Source organism: Ranitomeya imitator, chromosome 2 (genome assembly GCF_032444005.1).
Source record: "Ranitomeya imitator isolate aRanImi1 chromosome 2, aRanImi1.pri, whole genome shotgun sequence".
NCBI lineage: Eukaryota > Metazoa > Chordata > Amphibia > Anura > Dendrobatidae > Ranitomeya > Ranitomeya imitator.
Genome location: NC_091283.1, coordinates 107,268,126 through 107,284,520, shown reverse-complemented (window position 1 = coordinate 107,284,520; position 16,395 = coordinate 107,268,126). Strand labels below are relative to the sequence as shown.

The following is a 16,395-nucleotide window of genomic DNA, read 5'->3' as shown; positions in this document are numbered from 1 at the left end:
AAAAGCTTCCACAGCAGCAGAAGACCAATTAACCAAATCAGCACCCTTCTTGGTCAAATCGGTCAATGGTTTGGCAATACTAGAAAAATTGCAGATGAAGCGACGATAAAAATTAGCAAAGCCCAGGAACTTTTGCAGACTTTTCAGAGATGTCGGCTGAGTCCAATCATGGATGGCTTGGACCTTAACAGGATCCATCTCGATAGTAGAAGGGGAAAAGATGAACCCCAAAAATGAAACCTTCTGCACACCAAAGAGACACTTTGATCCCTTCACAAACAAAGAATTAGCACGCAGGACCTGAAAAACTGTTCTGACCTGCTTCACATGAGACTCCCAATCATCCGAGAAGATCAAAATGTCATCCAAGTACACAATCAGGAATTTATCCAGGTACTCTCGGAAGATGTCATGCATTAAGGAATGAAACACTGATGGAGCATTGGCAAGTCCGAATGGCATCACTAGATACTCAAAATGACCCTCGGGCGTATTAAATGCAGTTTTCCATTCATCTCCTTGCCTGATTCGCACCAGATTATACGCACCATGAAGATCTATCTTGGTGAACCAACTAGCCCCCTTAATCCGAGCAAACAAATCAGATAACAATGGCAAGGGGTACTGAAATTTAACCGTGATCTTATTTAGAAGGCGGTAATCTATACAAGGTCTCAGCGAACCATCCTTCTTGGCTACAAAAAAGAACCCTGCTCCTAATGGTGACGATGACGGGCGAATATGCCCCTTCTCCAGGGATTCCTTCACATAACTGCGCATAGCGGCGTGCTCAGGCACGGATAAATTAAACAGTCGACCTTTTGGGAATTTACTACCAGGAATCAAATTGATAGCACAATCACAATCCCTATGCGGAGGTAAGGCATCGGACTTGGGCTCATCAAATACATCCCGGTAATCAGACAAGAACTCTGGAACCTCAGAAGGGGTGGATGACGAAATTGACAGAAATGGAACATCACCATGTACCCCCTGACAACCCCAGCTGGACACCGACATGGATTTCCAATCTAATACTGGATTATGGGCTTGTAGCCATGGCAACCCCAACACGACCACATCATGCAGATTATGCAACACCAGAAAGCGAATAACCTCCTGATGTGCAGGAGCCATGCACATGGTCAGCTGGGTCCAGTACTGAGGCTTATTCTTGGCCAAAGGCGTGGCATCAATTCCTCTCAATGGAATAGGACACTGCAAGGGCTCTAAGAGAAACCCACAACGCTTAGCATACTCCAAGTCCATCAAATTCAGGGCAGCGCCTGAATCCACAAATGCCATGGCAGAATACGATGACAAAGAGCAGATCAAGGTAACAGACAGAAGAAATTTTGACTGTACCGTACCAATGGTGGCAGACCTAGCGAACCGCTTAGTGCGCTTAGGACAATCAGAGATAGCATGAGTGGAATCACCACAGTAGAAACACAGCCCATTCAGACGTCTGTGTTCTTGCCGTTTAACTCTGGTCAAAGTCCTATCGCACTGCATAGGCTCAGGTTTAAGCTCAGGTAATAGTACTTATGTGAGAAAAAGCGGCAACACTCACCGGTCCTGTGTGGTCCAAGTTTTTATTATTAAAACACATACATGGTATCTTCACGGCATCGGGAAACAGACGGAAGAGGGGGTGAGCAGGATGTGACGACGGCCGTTTCGCGCCGACGATAGCGCTTCCACGGGTCTAAGGAGCAGGAGCGAGACGCGGGTCTAAGAAGGAAGGTGAGGGGAAAGAGCCCCTCCTCTCCTCCAGATCCCCGCCCCCTGCACCTACAGACAAGGTGATCATACGTGACAGGTGAGTTAAAAAAGAGCCGGGATTGATCCGGATCATTAACACCATAGCTCCCAGTTAAAAGCATAAACAAAGAGATACAAGACCCCAGCGGCCAGCACGGGCGTGAGGATCAGATGTGACAATACACATCCCATCCTCTTACAAAATGCAGTAAGTCAATCGCATAATATCAAACACGTTTACAAGCGTTGGGATAATACCAATACTCCAACACGAAAAGGCAAAGTGTCCAACATACACAAATTGCAGCACATAGAAATCCGACATATAGCGGAATCAAACACCTAGAAACATAACACATCACAAAAAAACAGCCATATCAATTTTTTCGTTTAAGCCTGCTGGACCAACCGCACGCGTGCGCAGGATCCATTGTGCCTCCTTCCTCAATAGCAGTTTATGCACATCGCCCCCTTGTGCTGGGACGACCACCTTCTCGATGCCTGCAAAAGTAAGGACATCCGGGTCCCCTCGATGGGTATCCCTGATATGCTCGATTAGCCTCGGTGCCCCTATGCCAGTCCGAATCGACCTGTAATGTTCTCTGAATCTAGTGCATAAATGTCTAATGGTTTTACCAATATAATACCTCTTACAGGGACAAAACACCACATACACTACATAATCGGTCTTACAAGATATAAAATGCTGGACGGTATGTTTTATAGGCCCAATGTCCAAAGACCGTCCAGTTAAGTGCTGTTTGCATGAGAGGCAATGACCACAACGGAAATTTCCTTTAGGAATGCACTGTTCCAACCAATTAGATTTTGGGTTGGAAATACGATTCCGCACCAGTACATCCCTAATTCGTGTGCTTCGTCTATTAGATATAAGCGGCCCTTTTGCCACTTTGTCCGCCAGATCTCTATCACCTGCCAACACATGCCAGTGTCTCCTGATCGAAGCTCGGATCTCACTGTCCATAGGACCAAAGCGAAAACAAAAAGAAAACCGCTGGCCCCCAGGAACTCCACCACTATTCGTCCCAGACCGCCCATGTCCAGCCACCCGCTCCACTGCCCCTTGTAATACACTGTCGGGGTAACCCCTAGCCCGTAATCTCTCACATAACTCGCCAGACTGCCTCTCAAATCCTGACTGTGTGTTATTAATCCTTCTCGTCCGGAGAAGTTGGCTATAAGGCAGTGAGCGTCTTGTGTGTATAGGGTGGAAGCTATCGAAATGTAAGACAGAATTGGTGGCAGTGGGTTTTCGATGGACCGAGGTGCAAATATCCCCATCTTGAATTTTTACTGCTACATCAAAGAACTCTAGATTCTCTCCCCCAAAAACGGAGGTAAAAGACATCCCCATAGAATTCAAATTCAAATAATCTACAAAGGAATGAAAGCTATCCTCTGTCCCATCCCAAACCAGGAATACATCGTCCACATAACGAATGAAAACTTTGATGTGTTTAAGAAAAGGGTTGTTCACGGAATACACGTAAGTATCCTCAAAAACTGCCAGAAACAGATTGTCGAAAGTACATGCAGCCGGGGTCCCCATGGCAGTCCCGGTGGTCTGAACATACCAGGTATCTGAGAACGTGAAAGCATTATGGGTTAGAATGAACCTTAACCCATTGCATACAAAGTCGATGAAAGTCGGACTCTTATCAGTGGTGTCCAAAACCCGCCTGATAGTGTCCACTCCCAAGGACTGAGGGATCCTAGTATATAAATTGACCACGTCAATGGACGCCAAGGAGAACCCCGGCTGCCACGTAAAGCCATGAATCTGTTTGAGAAAGGAGTTCGTATCCCTGGTATAGGAAGGGACAGAACGGAGCAAGGGTCTGAGAAGCCAGTCCACATACCGGGACAATGGCTCAGTCAAAGAACCCACCCCGGACACGATGGGCCTGCCCGGGGGCTGGACAATGGACTTGTGTATTTTTGGTAGATAATACCAATGGGGTCTTACCGGGAATTCTGGGAGTAATCTTTCAGCTTTTTTCTGCGTAATGACCCCTGATTCAACCGACCCCCTTAAGAAAGAGCGTAGCTCTTCTTTAAACTTATTAGTGGGATCCCCCGACAACTGTTTATACGTACACAAGTCCGACAATTGACGCCTAGCTTCCGATAAGTACGCCTCCCTGGGTAGTAACACTACCTTACCGCCCTTATCGGCTGGTCTCACGATCACATCACTCCAACCAGCCATTTCTCTCAGGGCCGTCCTTTCTGCGTCGGTTAGATTATTAGGCGCTCGCTTATACACCAAAGCCTCCATATCCCTCAACACCAAAGACTCAAATACATCGACCAAATTACCTGGGGACGTGACGGGCATGAAGGAGGAAGGGACCCCCCCTGTGAATGGGGTCACCCGATTAGACACTTCTATATTGGTAGCAATATCATCATCTTCAAGGCTCAATAATAGAGCCGCGTCTCCACGCATATTAGTGAGCGTGTCATCAGATGAACCTGCCATGAACCCAAGGGGTCCTACGGTACAGGGTCTTTCCCCCTCCGTGCAAATGGTACTAGTGGGACTGGAAGAAAAAGCTTTGTATAAATGAATCTTTCTTATGGCCTTGAACATATCAATCTGGAAATCAGTAAAATCAAAATCATCAGGAATACAAAAATTAAGACCCTTGGACAATAATGACAGTTGCGCGGGTTCTAAAACACGCTCGGTCAAATTTAGGACACAGTCTTCAGGAGGAAATTCCTCGCTTAGTTCTACCGCCAAGACACATTCTTCCTCTTGTGTCTCCAAGCTGGGACGTGGCCGCCGCTTCCCCCTTCAAGTTCTCTTTCTAAAGGGAGAGGGCCAATACCAGCAACCGATGTCGTAGGTGGATTGTCTCTTGTCTCATTCCCTGTAGAAGCCCCTTCGCTGAGGCTTGAATCGGACTCAGTGGTCAGATAGTCCTTACGGCGATACTGGTTCCGTTTTTTATTTCTCCATTTCCTATTTCGGGAAGATTTTCCCCCAGATAAGCTCAGGTAATACCGCCAAATGGTGCACAGATTTACGCTCACGCAAGCGTCGACCGATCTGAATGGCCAAAGACATAGACTCATTCAGACCAGCAGGCATGGGAAATCCCACCATGACATCCTTAAGGGCTTCAGAGAGACCCTTTCTGAAAATAGCTGCCAGCGCAGATTCATTCCATTGAGTGAGCACAGACCACTTTCTAAATTTCTGACAATATACCTCTATCTCATCCTGACCCTGACAAAGAGCCAGCAAATTTTTCTCTGCCTGATCCACTGAATTAGGTTCATCGTACAGCAATCCGAGCGCCAGGAAAAACGCATCGATACTACTCAATGCAGGATCTCCTGGCGCAAGAGAAAATGCCCAGTCCTGAGGGTCGCTGCGCAAAAAAGAAATAACAATCAAAACCTGTTGAACTGGATCACCAGAGGAGCGAGGTTTCAAGGCCAAAAATAATTTACAATTATTTTTGAAACTCAGAAACTTAGTTCTATCTCCAAAAAACAAATCAGGAATAGGAATTCTTGGTTCCAACATAGCTTTCTGATCAATAGTGTCTTGAATCTTTTGTACTCTTGCCGAGAGCTGATCCACAAATGAAGACAGACTTCTAATGTCCATCGCTACACCTGTGTACTGAACCACCCAAATGTCTAGGGGAAAAAAAAGGCAAAACACAGTGCAAAGAAAAAAAAAATGGTCTCAGAACTTCTTTTTTCCCTCTATTGAGAATCATTAGTACTTTTGGCTTCCTGTACTGTTATGAAAGGCAATTCAGTACTACAATGGACATAGCGGTCAGAGCACATACAGTGATCTGACAATAACCCAAAATCATAGAACGAGCTCTGAGACGTGGGAACTTTGCAGACCGCAATCCCTAATCCTCTCCAAACACTAGAGGCAGCCGTGGATTGCGCCTAACTCTGCCTAGGCAACTCGGCACAGCCTGAGAAACTAACTAGCCTGAAGATAGAAAATAAGCCTACCTTGCCTCAGAGAAATACCCCAAAGGAAAAGGCAGCCCCCCACATATAATGACTGTGAGTTAAGATGAAAAGACAAACGTAGAGATGAAATAGATTCAGCAAAGTGAGGCCCGACTTTCTTAACAGATCGAGGATAGAAAAGGTAACTTTGCGGTCTACACAAAACCCTAAAGAAAACCACGCAAAGGGGGCAAAAAGACCCTCCGTACCGAACTAATGGCACGGAGGTACACCCTTTGCGTCCCAGAGCTTCCAGCAACAAAATAGACAAGCTGGACAGAAAAAATAGCAAACAAATAGCAAAGAAGAACTTAGCTATGCAGAGCAGCAGGCCACAGGAATGATCCAGGGAAAAACAAGTCCAACACTGGAACATTGACAGGAAGCCAGGATCAAAGCATTAGGTGGAGTTAAGTAGAGAAGCACCTAATGACCTCACCAGATCACCTGAGGGAGGAAACTCAGAAGCCGCAGTACCACTTCCCTCCACCAACAGAAGCTCACAGAGAGAATCAGCCGAAGTACCACTTGTGACCACAGGAGGGAGCTCTGCCACAGAATTCACAACATACTCCATATTTATCAGCAGGTGGTGAGTGTTATATCCGAGCCAATAGCTGATACAATTGTTTTCTGTACTATGTTTTGTTATAGGGGAAAAGGTTTCTAAATCTAAGCACAAACAGTGTGCTTTATGCACGGAGCCACTACCTGACAGCTATTTAAAGAAGTTGTGTCAGACGTGTATATGGCGCACGTTAGAAGAAGAGGCTCCCCTCCGGGTGTCGGATTTGAGGGAGGTGATTAGGGAGGAAATAAAATCGTCCCTTAAGTCTAAACAGCATGAAAGGATCAGTATGGAGATGGTGTCCGATTCTAGCCCTTCGTTACAAGCGGGCGAATACTCGGCAAGTTCTTCACCATCCTCCTCGGATGAGGAGGGAAGGCCTTGCTTTTCCGTTGAGAATATGGAAACATTAATTAAGACAGTCCGTACGACTATGGGGGTTGCGGAAAGTAAAGAGGCGAAAACAACCCAGGAAATTATGATCGCGGGGCTGTGCCAGAGAAATCGTAGAGCCTTCCCGGTGGTTGATTCAATTAAAGATCTGGTCAAGCGGGAGTGGGACAAGCTGGATAAGGGATTTTTACCTTCGGCCGCAAAAAGAAGGTACCCCTTTGAGGATGAGGTCTTGTCTCAGTGGATGAAGATTCCGAAGGTAGATGCGGCGGTAGCCTGTACTTCAAGAACAGCCTCGCTACCACTAGGGGATGTAGGACTCCTTAAGGATCCTTCAGATAGAAAACATTTCAAAAAACCTGATCTGCACATCCAAACATAGACACAGTGTGAACAGGTGCTGAACCCAGAGTCGCCAACTCGTATATATTTAAGTAAATAGGGCAGCACACTGCAGCGCCAAAACATGCAAACTTGAAAACACAAAATTTGAACTGCATTACTGCACTGAAAATATGAAAAATGAGAGCTTTTAGCGCATAAAAATGGCCAATTTTATGTGTACCTCGTAGCCACGATAAGGCATCTCTCTTATACGAGGCCCTACGCTTGACCTACCTCTCTGAGAATAAACGTCTCCATCTGAATGGGTACATGTGAAACCTCTCCTTGGACTCAAATTCTCTCTCACTGTGGAGGGGTATTGGACCTATTATAATTAAAACACCTGAAGCTAGGAGGCGGGGAGTGCACGATCAGAAGGCTAGAGAATACATTTCAAAAAACCTGATCTGCACATCCAAACATAGACACAGTGTGAACAGGTGCTGAACCCTGTGTTTTCAAGTTTGCATGTTTTGGCGCTGCAGTGTGCTGCCCTATTTACTTAAATATATACGAGTTGGCGACTCTGGGTTCAGCACCTGTTCACACTGTGTCTATGTTTGGATGTGCAGATCAGGTTTTTTGAAATGTATTCTCTAGCCTTCTGATCGTGCACTCCCCGCCTCCTAGCTTCAGGTGTTTTAATTATAATAGGTCCAATACCCCTCCACAGTGAGAGAGAATTTGAGTCCAAGGAGAGGTTTCACATGTACCCATTCAGATGGAGACGTTTATTCTCAGAGAGGTAGGTCAAGCGTAGGGCCTCGTATAAGAGAGATGCCTTATCGTGGCTACGAGGTACACATAAAATTGGCCATTTTTATGCGCTAAAAGCTCTCATTTTTCATATTTTCAGTGCAGTAATGCAGTTCAAATTTTGTGTTTTCAAGTTTGCATGTTTTGGCGCTGCAGTGTGCTGCCCTATTTACTTAAATATATACGAGTTGGCGACTCTGGGTTCAGCACCTGTTCACACTGTGTCTATGTTTGGATGTGCAGATCAGGTTTTTTGAAATGTATTCTCTAGCCTTCTGATCGTGCACTCCCCGCCTCCTAGCTTCAGGTGTTTTAATTATAATAGGTCCAATACCCCTCCACAGTGAGAGAGAATTTGAGTCCAAGGAGAGGTTTCACATGTACCCATTCAGATGGAGACGTTTATTCTCAGAGAGGTAGGTCAAGCGTAGGGCCTCGTATAAGAGAGATGCCTTATCGTGGCTACGAGGTACACATAAAATTGGCCATTTTTATGCGCTAAAAGCTCTCATTTTTCATATTTTCAGTGCAGTAATGCAGTTCAAATTTTGTGTTTTCAAGTTTGCATGTTTTGGCGCTGCAGTGTGCTGCCCTATTTACTTAAATATATACGAGTTGGCGACTCTGGGTTCAGCACCTGTTCACACTGTGTCTATGTTTGGATGTGCAGATCAGGTTTTTTGAAATGTATTCTCTAGCCTTCTGATCGTGCACTCCCCGCCTCCTAGCTTCAGGTGTTTTAATTATAATAGGTCCAATACCCCTCCACAGTGAGAGAGAATTTGAGTCCAAGGAGAGGTTTCACATGTACCCATTCAGATGGAGACGTTTATTCTCAGAGAGGTAGGTCAAGCGTAGGGCCTCGTATAAGAGAGATGCCTTATCGTGGCTACGAGGTACACATAAAATTGGCCATTTTTATGCGCTAAAAGCTCTCATTTTTCATATTTTCAGTGCAGTAATGCAGTTCAAATTTTGTGTTTTCAAGTTTGCATGTTTTGGCGCTGCAGTGTGCTGCCCTATTTACTTAAATATATACGAGTTGGCGACTCTGGGTTCAGCACCTGTTCACACTGTGTCTATGTTTGGATGTGCAGATCAGGTTTTTTGAAATGTATTCTCTAGCCTTCTGATCGTGCACTCCCCGCCTCCTAGCTTCAGGTGTTTTAATTATAATAGGTCCAATACCCCTCCACAGTGAGAGAGAATTTGAGTCCAAGGAGAGGTTTCACATGTACCCATTCAGATGGAGACGTTTATTCTCAGAGAGGTAGGTCAAGCGTAGGGCCTCGTATAAGAGAGATGCCTTATCGTGGCTACGAGGTACACATAAAATTGGCCATTTTTATGCGCTAAAAGCTCTCATTTTTCATATTTTCAGTGCAGTAATGCAGTTCAAATTTTGTGTTTTCAAGTTTGCATGTTTTGGCGCTGCAGTGTGCTGCCCTATTTACTTAAATATATACGAGTTGGCGACTCTGGGTTCAGCACCTGTTCACACTGTGTCTATGTTTGGATGTGCAGATCAGGTTTTTTGAAATGTATTCTCTAGCCTTCTGATCGTGCACTCCCCGCCTCCTAGCTTCAGGTGTTTTAATTATAATAGGTCCAATACCCCTCCACAGTGAGAGAGAATTTGAGTCCAAGGAGAGGTTTCACATGTACCCATTCAGATGGAGACGTTTATTCTCAGAGAGGTAGGTCAAGCGTAGGGCCTCGTATAAGAGAGATGCCTTATCGTGGCTACGAGGTACACATAAAATTGGCCATTTTTATGCGCTAAAAGCTCTCATTTTTCATATTTTCAGTGCAGTAATGCAGTTCAAATTTTGTGTTTTCAAGTTTGCATGTTTTGGCGCTGCAGTGTGCTGCCCTATTTACTTAAATATATACGAGTTGGCGACTCTGGGTTCAGCACCTGTTCACACTGTGTCTATGTTTGGATGTGCAGATCAGGTTTTTTGAAATGTATTCTCTAGCCTTCTGATCGTGCACTCCCCGCCTCCTAGCTTCAGGTGTTTTAATTATAATAGGTCCAATACCCCTCCACAGTGAGAGAGAATTTGAGTCCAAGGAGAGGTTTCACATGTACCCATTCAGATGGAGACGTTTATTCTCAGAGAGGTAGGTCAAGCGTAGGGCCTCGTATAAGAGAGATGCCTTATCGTGGCTACGAGGTACACATAAAATTGGCCATTTTTATGCGCTAAAAGCTCTCATTTTTCATATTTTCAGTGCAGTAATGCAGTTCAAATTTTGTGTTTTCAAGTTTGCATGTTTTGGCGCTGCAGTGTGCTGCCCTATTTACTTAAATATATACGAGTTGGCGACTCTGGGTTCAGCACCTGTTCACACTGTGTCTATGTTTGGATGTGCAGATCAGGTTTTTTGAAATGTATTCTCTAGCCTTCTGATCGTGCACTCCCCGCCTCCTAGCTTCAGGTGTTTTAATTATAATAGGTCCAATACCCCTCCACAGTGAGAGAGAATTTGAGTCCAAGGAGAGGTTTCACATGTACCCATTCAGATGGAGACGTTTATTCTCAGAGAGGTAGGTCAAGCGTAGGGCCTCGTATAAGAGAGATGCCTTATCGTGGCTACGAGGTACACATAAAATTGGCCATTTTTATGCGCTAAAAGCTCTCATTTTTCATATTTTCAGTGCAGTAATGCAGTTCAAATTTTGTGTTTTCAAGTTTGCATGTTTTGGCGCTGCAGTGTGCTGCCCTATTTACTTAAATACCTTCAGATAGAAAGGCTGACATGCTCCTTAAGAAGGTGTGGGAGTCATCATCTGGAGCCTTTAAACCCGCAATCGCAGGCACTTGTACTGCTAGATCAATCATGGTCTGGGCGACGCAGTTGGAGGAACAACTTAAGGCGAAAGTACCTAGGGATAAATTATTGAATTCCCTGTCTCAGATCAGAGAAGGAGCGGCTTATTTAGCTGATGCTTCAATTGATTCCTTAAAATTGGCCGCAAGGTCGGCGGGTCTATCGAATGCAGCCCGACGGGCACTATGGCTTAAGACCTGGAAGGGGGATGCTCAGGCTAAAGCCAAATTATGCTCCATTCCGTGTAGGGGTGAGTACCTATTCGGCCCGGTGCTGGATGACATCCTTGAAAAAGCAGAGGATAGAAAGAACGGATTTCCTAAAACATTTAATCCCACCTTTAGGAACGCCTTCCGGAGACGCATGCCCTTCAGGAGATTTCAGTCGGACCAGCAGGGAGATAATCGTGACTGGGAAACATCAGATCAAAAGAAGAAAGGTGGATACTATAAGAACCCTTCATCCTTCTCAAGACGTAGACGTAACTACAGATAAAACGGATCTACCAGTAGGGGGGAGACTTAGATTCTTCTCAGATAAATGGAGAAAAATCACTTCTAGTGCCTGGATAATGGGGGTAGTTGAGTCTGGGTTAAAGTTCGAATTTTTGAGAACTCCCCCAGATCAATTTGTGATAACATCGCTAGACTCTCCGGCCCAACAACAGGCCTTAGAATTAGAGATTCAACAATTGCTTACAAAGAGAGTTATTGAAGAGGTTCCTAAACATCAGGAGAAGTCGGGTTTTTATTCTCCGCTATTTTTGATTTCCAAACCTGATGGGTCCTTTAGGACTATCATAAATTTGCGTAAATTAAATAAATATCTTCAATATCACGCCTTTAAAATGGAATCCATTAAATCAACAACTAAGCTTTTGTTTCCTAGGTGCTACATGTCGGTCTTGGATTTAAAAGATGCATACTACCATCTTCCAGTTCACAGAAATCACCAACAATTCCTCAGGATGGCAGTTTGGGTAAACCATCAGATTAAACATTTCCAATTTCGGGCAATGCCCTTTGGCCTGTCCATGGCACCTAGAATTTTTACAAAAGTTATCTCGGAAGTAATGGCCCATATTATGGAGAGGGAAACCCTTGTAGTGCCTTATCTAGACGATTTTTTAATAGTCGGGAATTCGATTGCTCAGTGTACGGCTCGGGTAAATGCCATAATATCATCCTTACAGGAACTCGGATGGATTATCAACAGGGAAAAATCAAAACTAGAACCTACAAGATGTCAGATGTTCCTAGGAGTTCTTCTGGACTCAGAAAATCAATTATCCACTCTACCAGAAGAAAAGAAGCAGAAGATCATTCGGAAGATCATGGCTGTAAGGAAAGTTCCAAACCTAAGTTTAAGAGACGCAATGTCCCTACTAGGATCATTGACTGCGTGTATACCGGCTGTGAGATGGGCTCAAGCTCATACTCGAATGCTTCAGTACGAGATTCTTCAAGCAGAGAAAGATCTTCGAGGTTCTCCAAGCAGAAAATTCAGCCTATCACCCGCCACCCTTCACGATCTGAGATGGTGGCTCAATCTGGCACATTTATCAAAGGGAGTTCTCTGGACCATCACACCGGACAGCATAGTTACAACAGACGCCAGTCCGTTCGGTTGGGGGGCCCATATGGGAGACATTCTAACCCAGGGGCGATGGTCGATCCAAGAATCCCAGAATTCCTCAAATTTAAGAGAGCTTGCTGCGGTCAATCAGGCTCTTCTTCACTTTTTACCATCCCTGAAACATTTGCATGTACAAATACAAACCGACAATATGACTGTGGTGGCCTATATCAATCATCAGGGGGGGACAAGGTCACGGTCCCTAATGACCACTACAGCGCAGATACTTTCCCTAGCCGAGAATCACTTTCTTTCCCTGTCGGCAGTTCATATAAAAGGGGAACTCAATATAGAGGCAGACTATCTCAGTCGCCATTCCCTTCGTCAGGGGGAATGATCTCTAAACAAACAAATATTCGATCAGATAGTCAGTCTTTGGGGTTTGCCGGTAATAGATCTATTTGCTACGAGGGAGAACAGAAAGGTCAGGAAGTTTGCATCAGTACACATAGCAGACCAACCGTTCATAGTGGATTCCCTTCGTGTCCGTTGGGACTTCCAGCTGGCATATGCCTTTCCCCCAATGTGTCTGATTCCGATAGTTCTCAGAAAGATCAGGGAGGAAGGAGCCAGAGTGATCTTAATCGCCCCCTTCTGGCCCAGGAGGCCTTGGTTCTCTATCCTCAGGACAATGTCTGTGACCGATCCCTGGGTGTTGCCAGTGGTTCCGGAACTCCTTTCTCAAGGTCCATTTCGTCATCCAAATTTGGAGACTCTTCACTTAACGGCTTGGAACTTGAGAGGGAGCTTCTGAGGGAGAGGGGGTTCTCTAATGCTTTAATAGCTACCTTATTGAAAAGCAGGAAGGAGGTCACTACAAAAATCTACACAAAAATTTGGAAAAAATTCCTTACGTTTTATCACAACCATTAGGAGATAAAGCTCCGATTTCGGCTATTTTAGAATTCCTTCAGAAAGGCTGGGAATTGGGTTTAGCAGTCAACACTCTGAGAGTTCATGTTTCGGCCTTAGGGGCTCTGTATAACAGTGATATAGCTGGTAATAGATGGGTTGCTAGGTTTATTAAGGCATGTCAGCGTTCTAACCCAATCCATATTGTAAGATTACCCCCTTGAGATCTAAATTTGGTGCTTGAGGCGTTGACTGAACCTCCTTTCGAGCCGTTGTATTCTATTCCAATAAAAAATTTGACCTTAAAAACAGCTCTACTTTTAGCGTTCACATCTGCCAGGAGAGTCAGTGATATAAAGGCGTTATCAGTAGATCCTCCCTATCTAATAAGTCTCCAGGATACATACTTGCCAAAAGTAGCAACTAAATTTCATAGAAGTCAGGAGATTTATTTACCATCCTTTTATGAAAATCCAGGTTCAGAAGATGAGGAAAAATATCATACTCTAGATGTGAAGAGGGCGATATTAGAGTATCTGAATAGGACACAAAGTTGGAGACAGAGTAGGGCTTTGTTTGTTTCTTTCCAGAATTGAAAAAAGGGTTCAGGTGTCACGAAGAATTCTATCGCTAGATGGATTAGAGAAGCGATATGTCTTGCTTACTCTGCCAGGGGAGTAACACCACCAGAAGGCATCAGGGCGCACTCCACTCGGGCTATGGCATCATCTTGGGCGGAGAAGGCAGATGTCCCCATTGAAATGATATGTAAGGCGGCAACTTGGTCATCACCTTCCACCTTTTATAAGCACTATCGCCTTGATCTATCTGCCAATTCCAGCTTACAGTTTGGCCATTCAGTACTTAGTGCTGTCATCCCTCCCAAATAGATAATCTTTGAAAGTCTCTCGTTGTGGGTGCTGTCGTGACGATAGGAAAACCGGTTTTTACGTACCGGTAATAGGATTTTACAGAGTCCACGACAGCACCCATACATTCCCCCCACCTGTATTTAGTTACTTATTCTTGCACTCTGTTGGAAGGTGTGCCTTAGAGATCACTCTATAGAGGTGGTGGTATTTAGTATTGTTTAAGATAACATTGTCATGTACTGATTCATTGGCGGTATCCCTTGTACTCTGGAACACAAACTGGAGGGCGAAAGGGACCGCCCCTTTTTAACCTGTAGGTTCCTGTCCGGAAGGTGGGCGGATCCCCTCTCTCGTTGTGGGTGCTGTCGTGGACTCTGTAAAATCCTATTACCGGTATGTAAAAACCGGTATTCTTGTTATCCAGACTACTCACTAATTTATAATGTGTTATTTTTTAGTCTGTGTCATAAAATTCCTGGTATTCGTGTAGAGCTGCATAACATCTACCCTGGATTTCAGCTTTCTATGACATTTTCTGTAGATCTAAGCTGCAATATATGTCGGATGAATAAGGTAGCACAGCCATCCTCCTGAGGGTTTGTTCACACAACCGTATTTTCGGTCCAAGTGCTGTATGTAAAAAAGAACGAACACCACTCGGAGCAATATTATTCAATGAGGCAGTGCAAATGAGCGATTCTTTTATCAGTGATGTAATCTACGGGGGGAAAAAAATCACAGCATGCACTGGCTACATCCGTAAGTCAGGAGTCATTCACCCATTCAAGTCTATGGGTGCGCAAAAAACTATGGGTGTGCAAAAAAAATTAGCTTCCACAGTATAGCATCCATGTTTTATTGATGCATTGAAATTCTGCAACATAGGAAACTGTAAATCATCTTGTAAATGATTAAAGAGGTCCTCCACTACTTTACCATTGATAGCTTGTCTTAAGGATAAGTCTTCAATGTTTGATCGGTCAAGGTTTGACTCCCGACACCCCCGCCGATCAGCTGTTATCGGTGTTGGCGGTGGCAGCCACAGTCCAGAGGTACTTACTTGTGAAACTGGCCATCTTCTGATAGTGGCCGTCACAGGGTTCTGGACACCTGCGTCCTATCGACTTGAATAGGAGGTGGATGTGTAGTACCAAGCCTCGGCCACTAGCAGAAGTACTAATGTAATAAGCAGTATCATAGAAGAAAAAGCGGAGTTTATGTCCATAAAAATGTAACAAGTTTATTGGTTACACAATTAACAACCATAACAATATCTAAACAATTATAGTCCAATAACAGTTGATTACAAACAGAAAGAAGGTGAAGGTAGCATAGATGGAAAAATGCACGGCGTGGAGGATCTTAATGCCATTTAAGTCATTCTAAGGTGCATAGTGCAAATGGTAAATGGGTATAGGACCAGGCTCTTTGAGGTCTATATCAATCATAGCAAGTCTATACGGTGAGGTCACTGAGCCCTGCGCACAGGCTCAAAAACTAATAACCAAATAGGCAATCACAAAGGATAAACCCACATCAAGTCCTAACCCAGATAATGGCGACTAAGAAGATCCACGTCGTGGCCCCAACGCGCCAGGCAACCCCCACATATACTTATGCTGGCTAACAAATGTAAATCATTCAGCTGCGGCAAGAAAAAGTAAATCTCCGAGCACTAAAAAATACTCGGAGGACCCCCGAACGTGCTCTAGAAATCTCGAGTAACGAGTATGTTCGCTCATCACTATTTGACAGGTGTACCGTCCCAGTCAAACTCCCCACCTGCCAATCAGACATTGATGCCCCTGAGGATAGGTCATCAATGCTAAAGTAGTGGACAACCTATTTTAATAGCTGCTGCAAAAATCGGATTGTATATGGACAGCACACAGTGAGGAAAAAAAATCGTCAATTTTCTGAGTGAAACTTTTAACGATTTTTTTTTTATACGCTTGTGTGAACCTATCCTAATTCTGAGAACTGGAGTGTCCAGCCCATAGACACGACTGCACATGTAAACCTTTAGTAAAGTCTATAGGAAGTACAGTGACAGTACTAAGCTTGTATCTGCCATATAAAACAGCAAAATATCACTACGTTGCACATTTGTGTTCTACCTACTGATGGACTGGGCCTGAAGCTCCTGAGATATTATGGTCTAGATTTGTTTATACTCGTTATGTAATCATTGGAAGCTTGTTATTCTGCTTAATAAATAACCTGCAATAAAGAGCTCCTCAAATTGTCCTCCCCGAATTGGAAAGAAAGAGCTTACTATAATAGGACTTGGGTATCAAAAGTTGTTATAATGCTGCTGTCACTCCA

General features: G+C 44.4%; 1 protein-coding gene across 5 annotated transcripts in view; it reads right to left on the bottom strand.

The window, feature by feature from the left end:
- Nucleotides 1–16,395, bottom strand: part of CAPN6 (calpain 6) — a 160,754-nt gene that overhangs the window by 30,131 nt on the left and 114,228 nt on the right. The gene's annotated exons all lie outside the window — the stretch shown is intronic.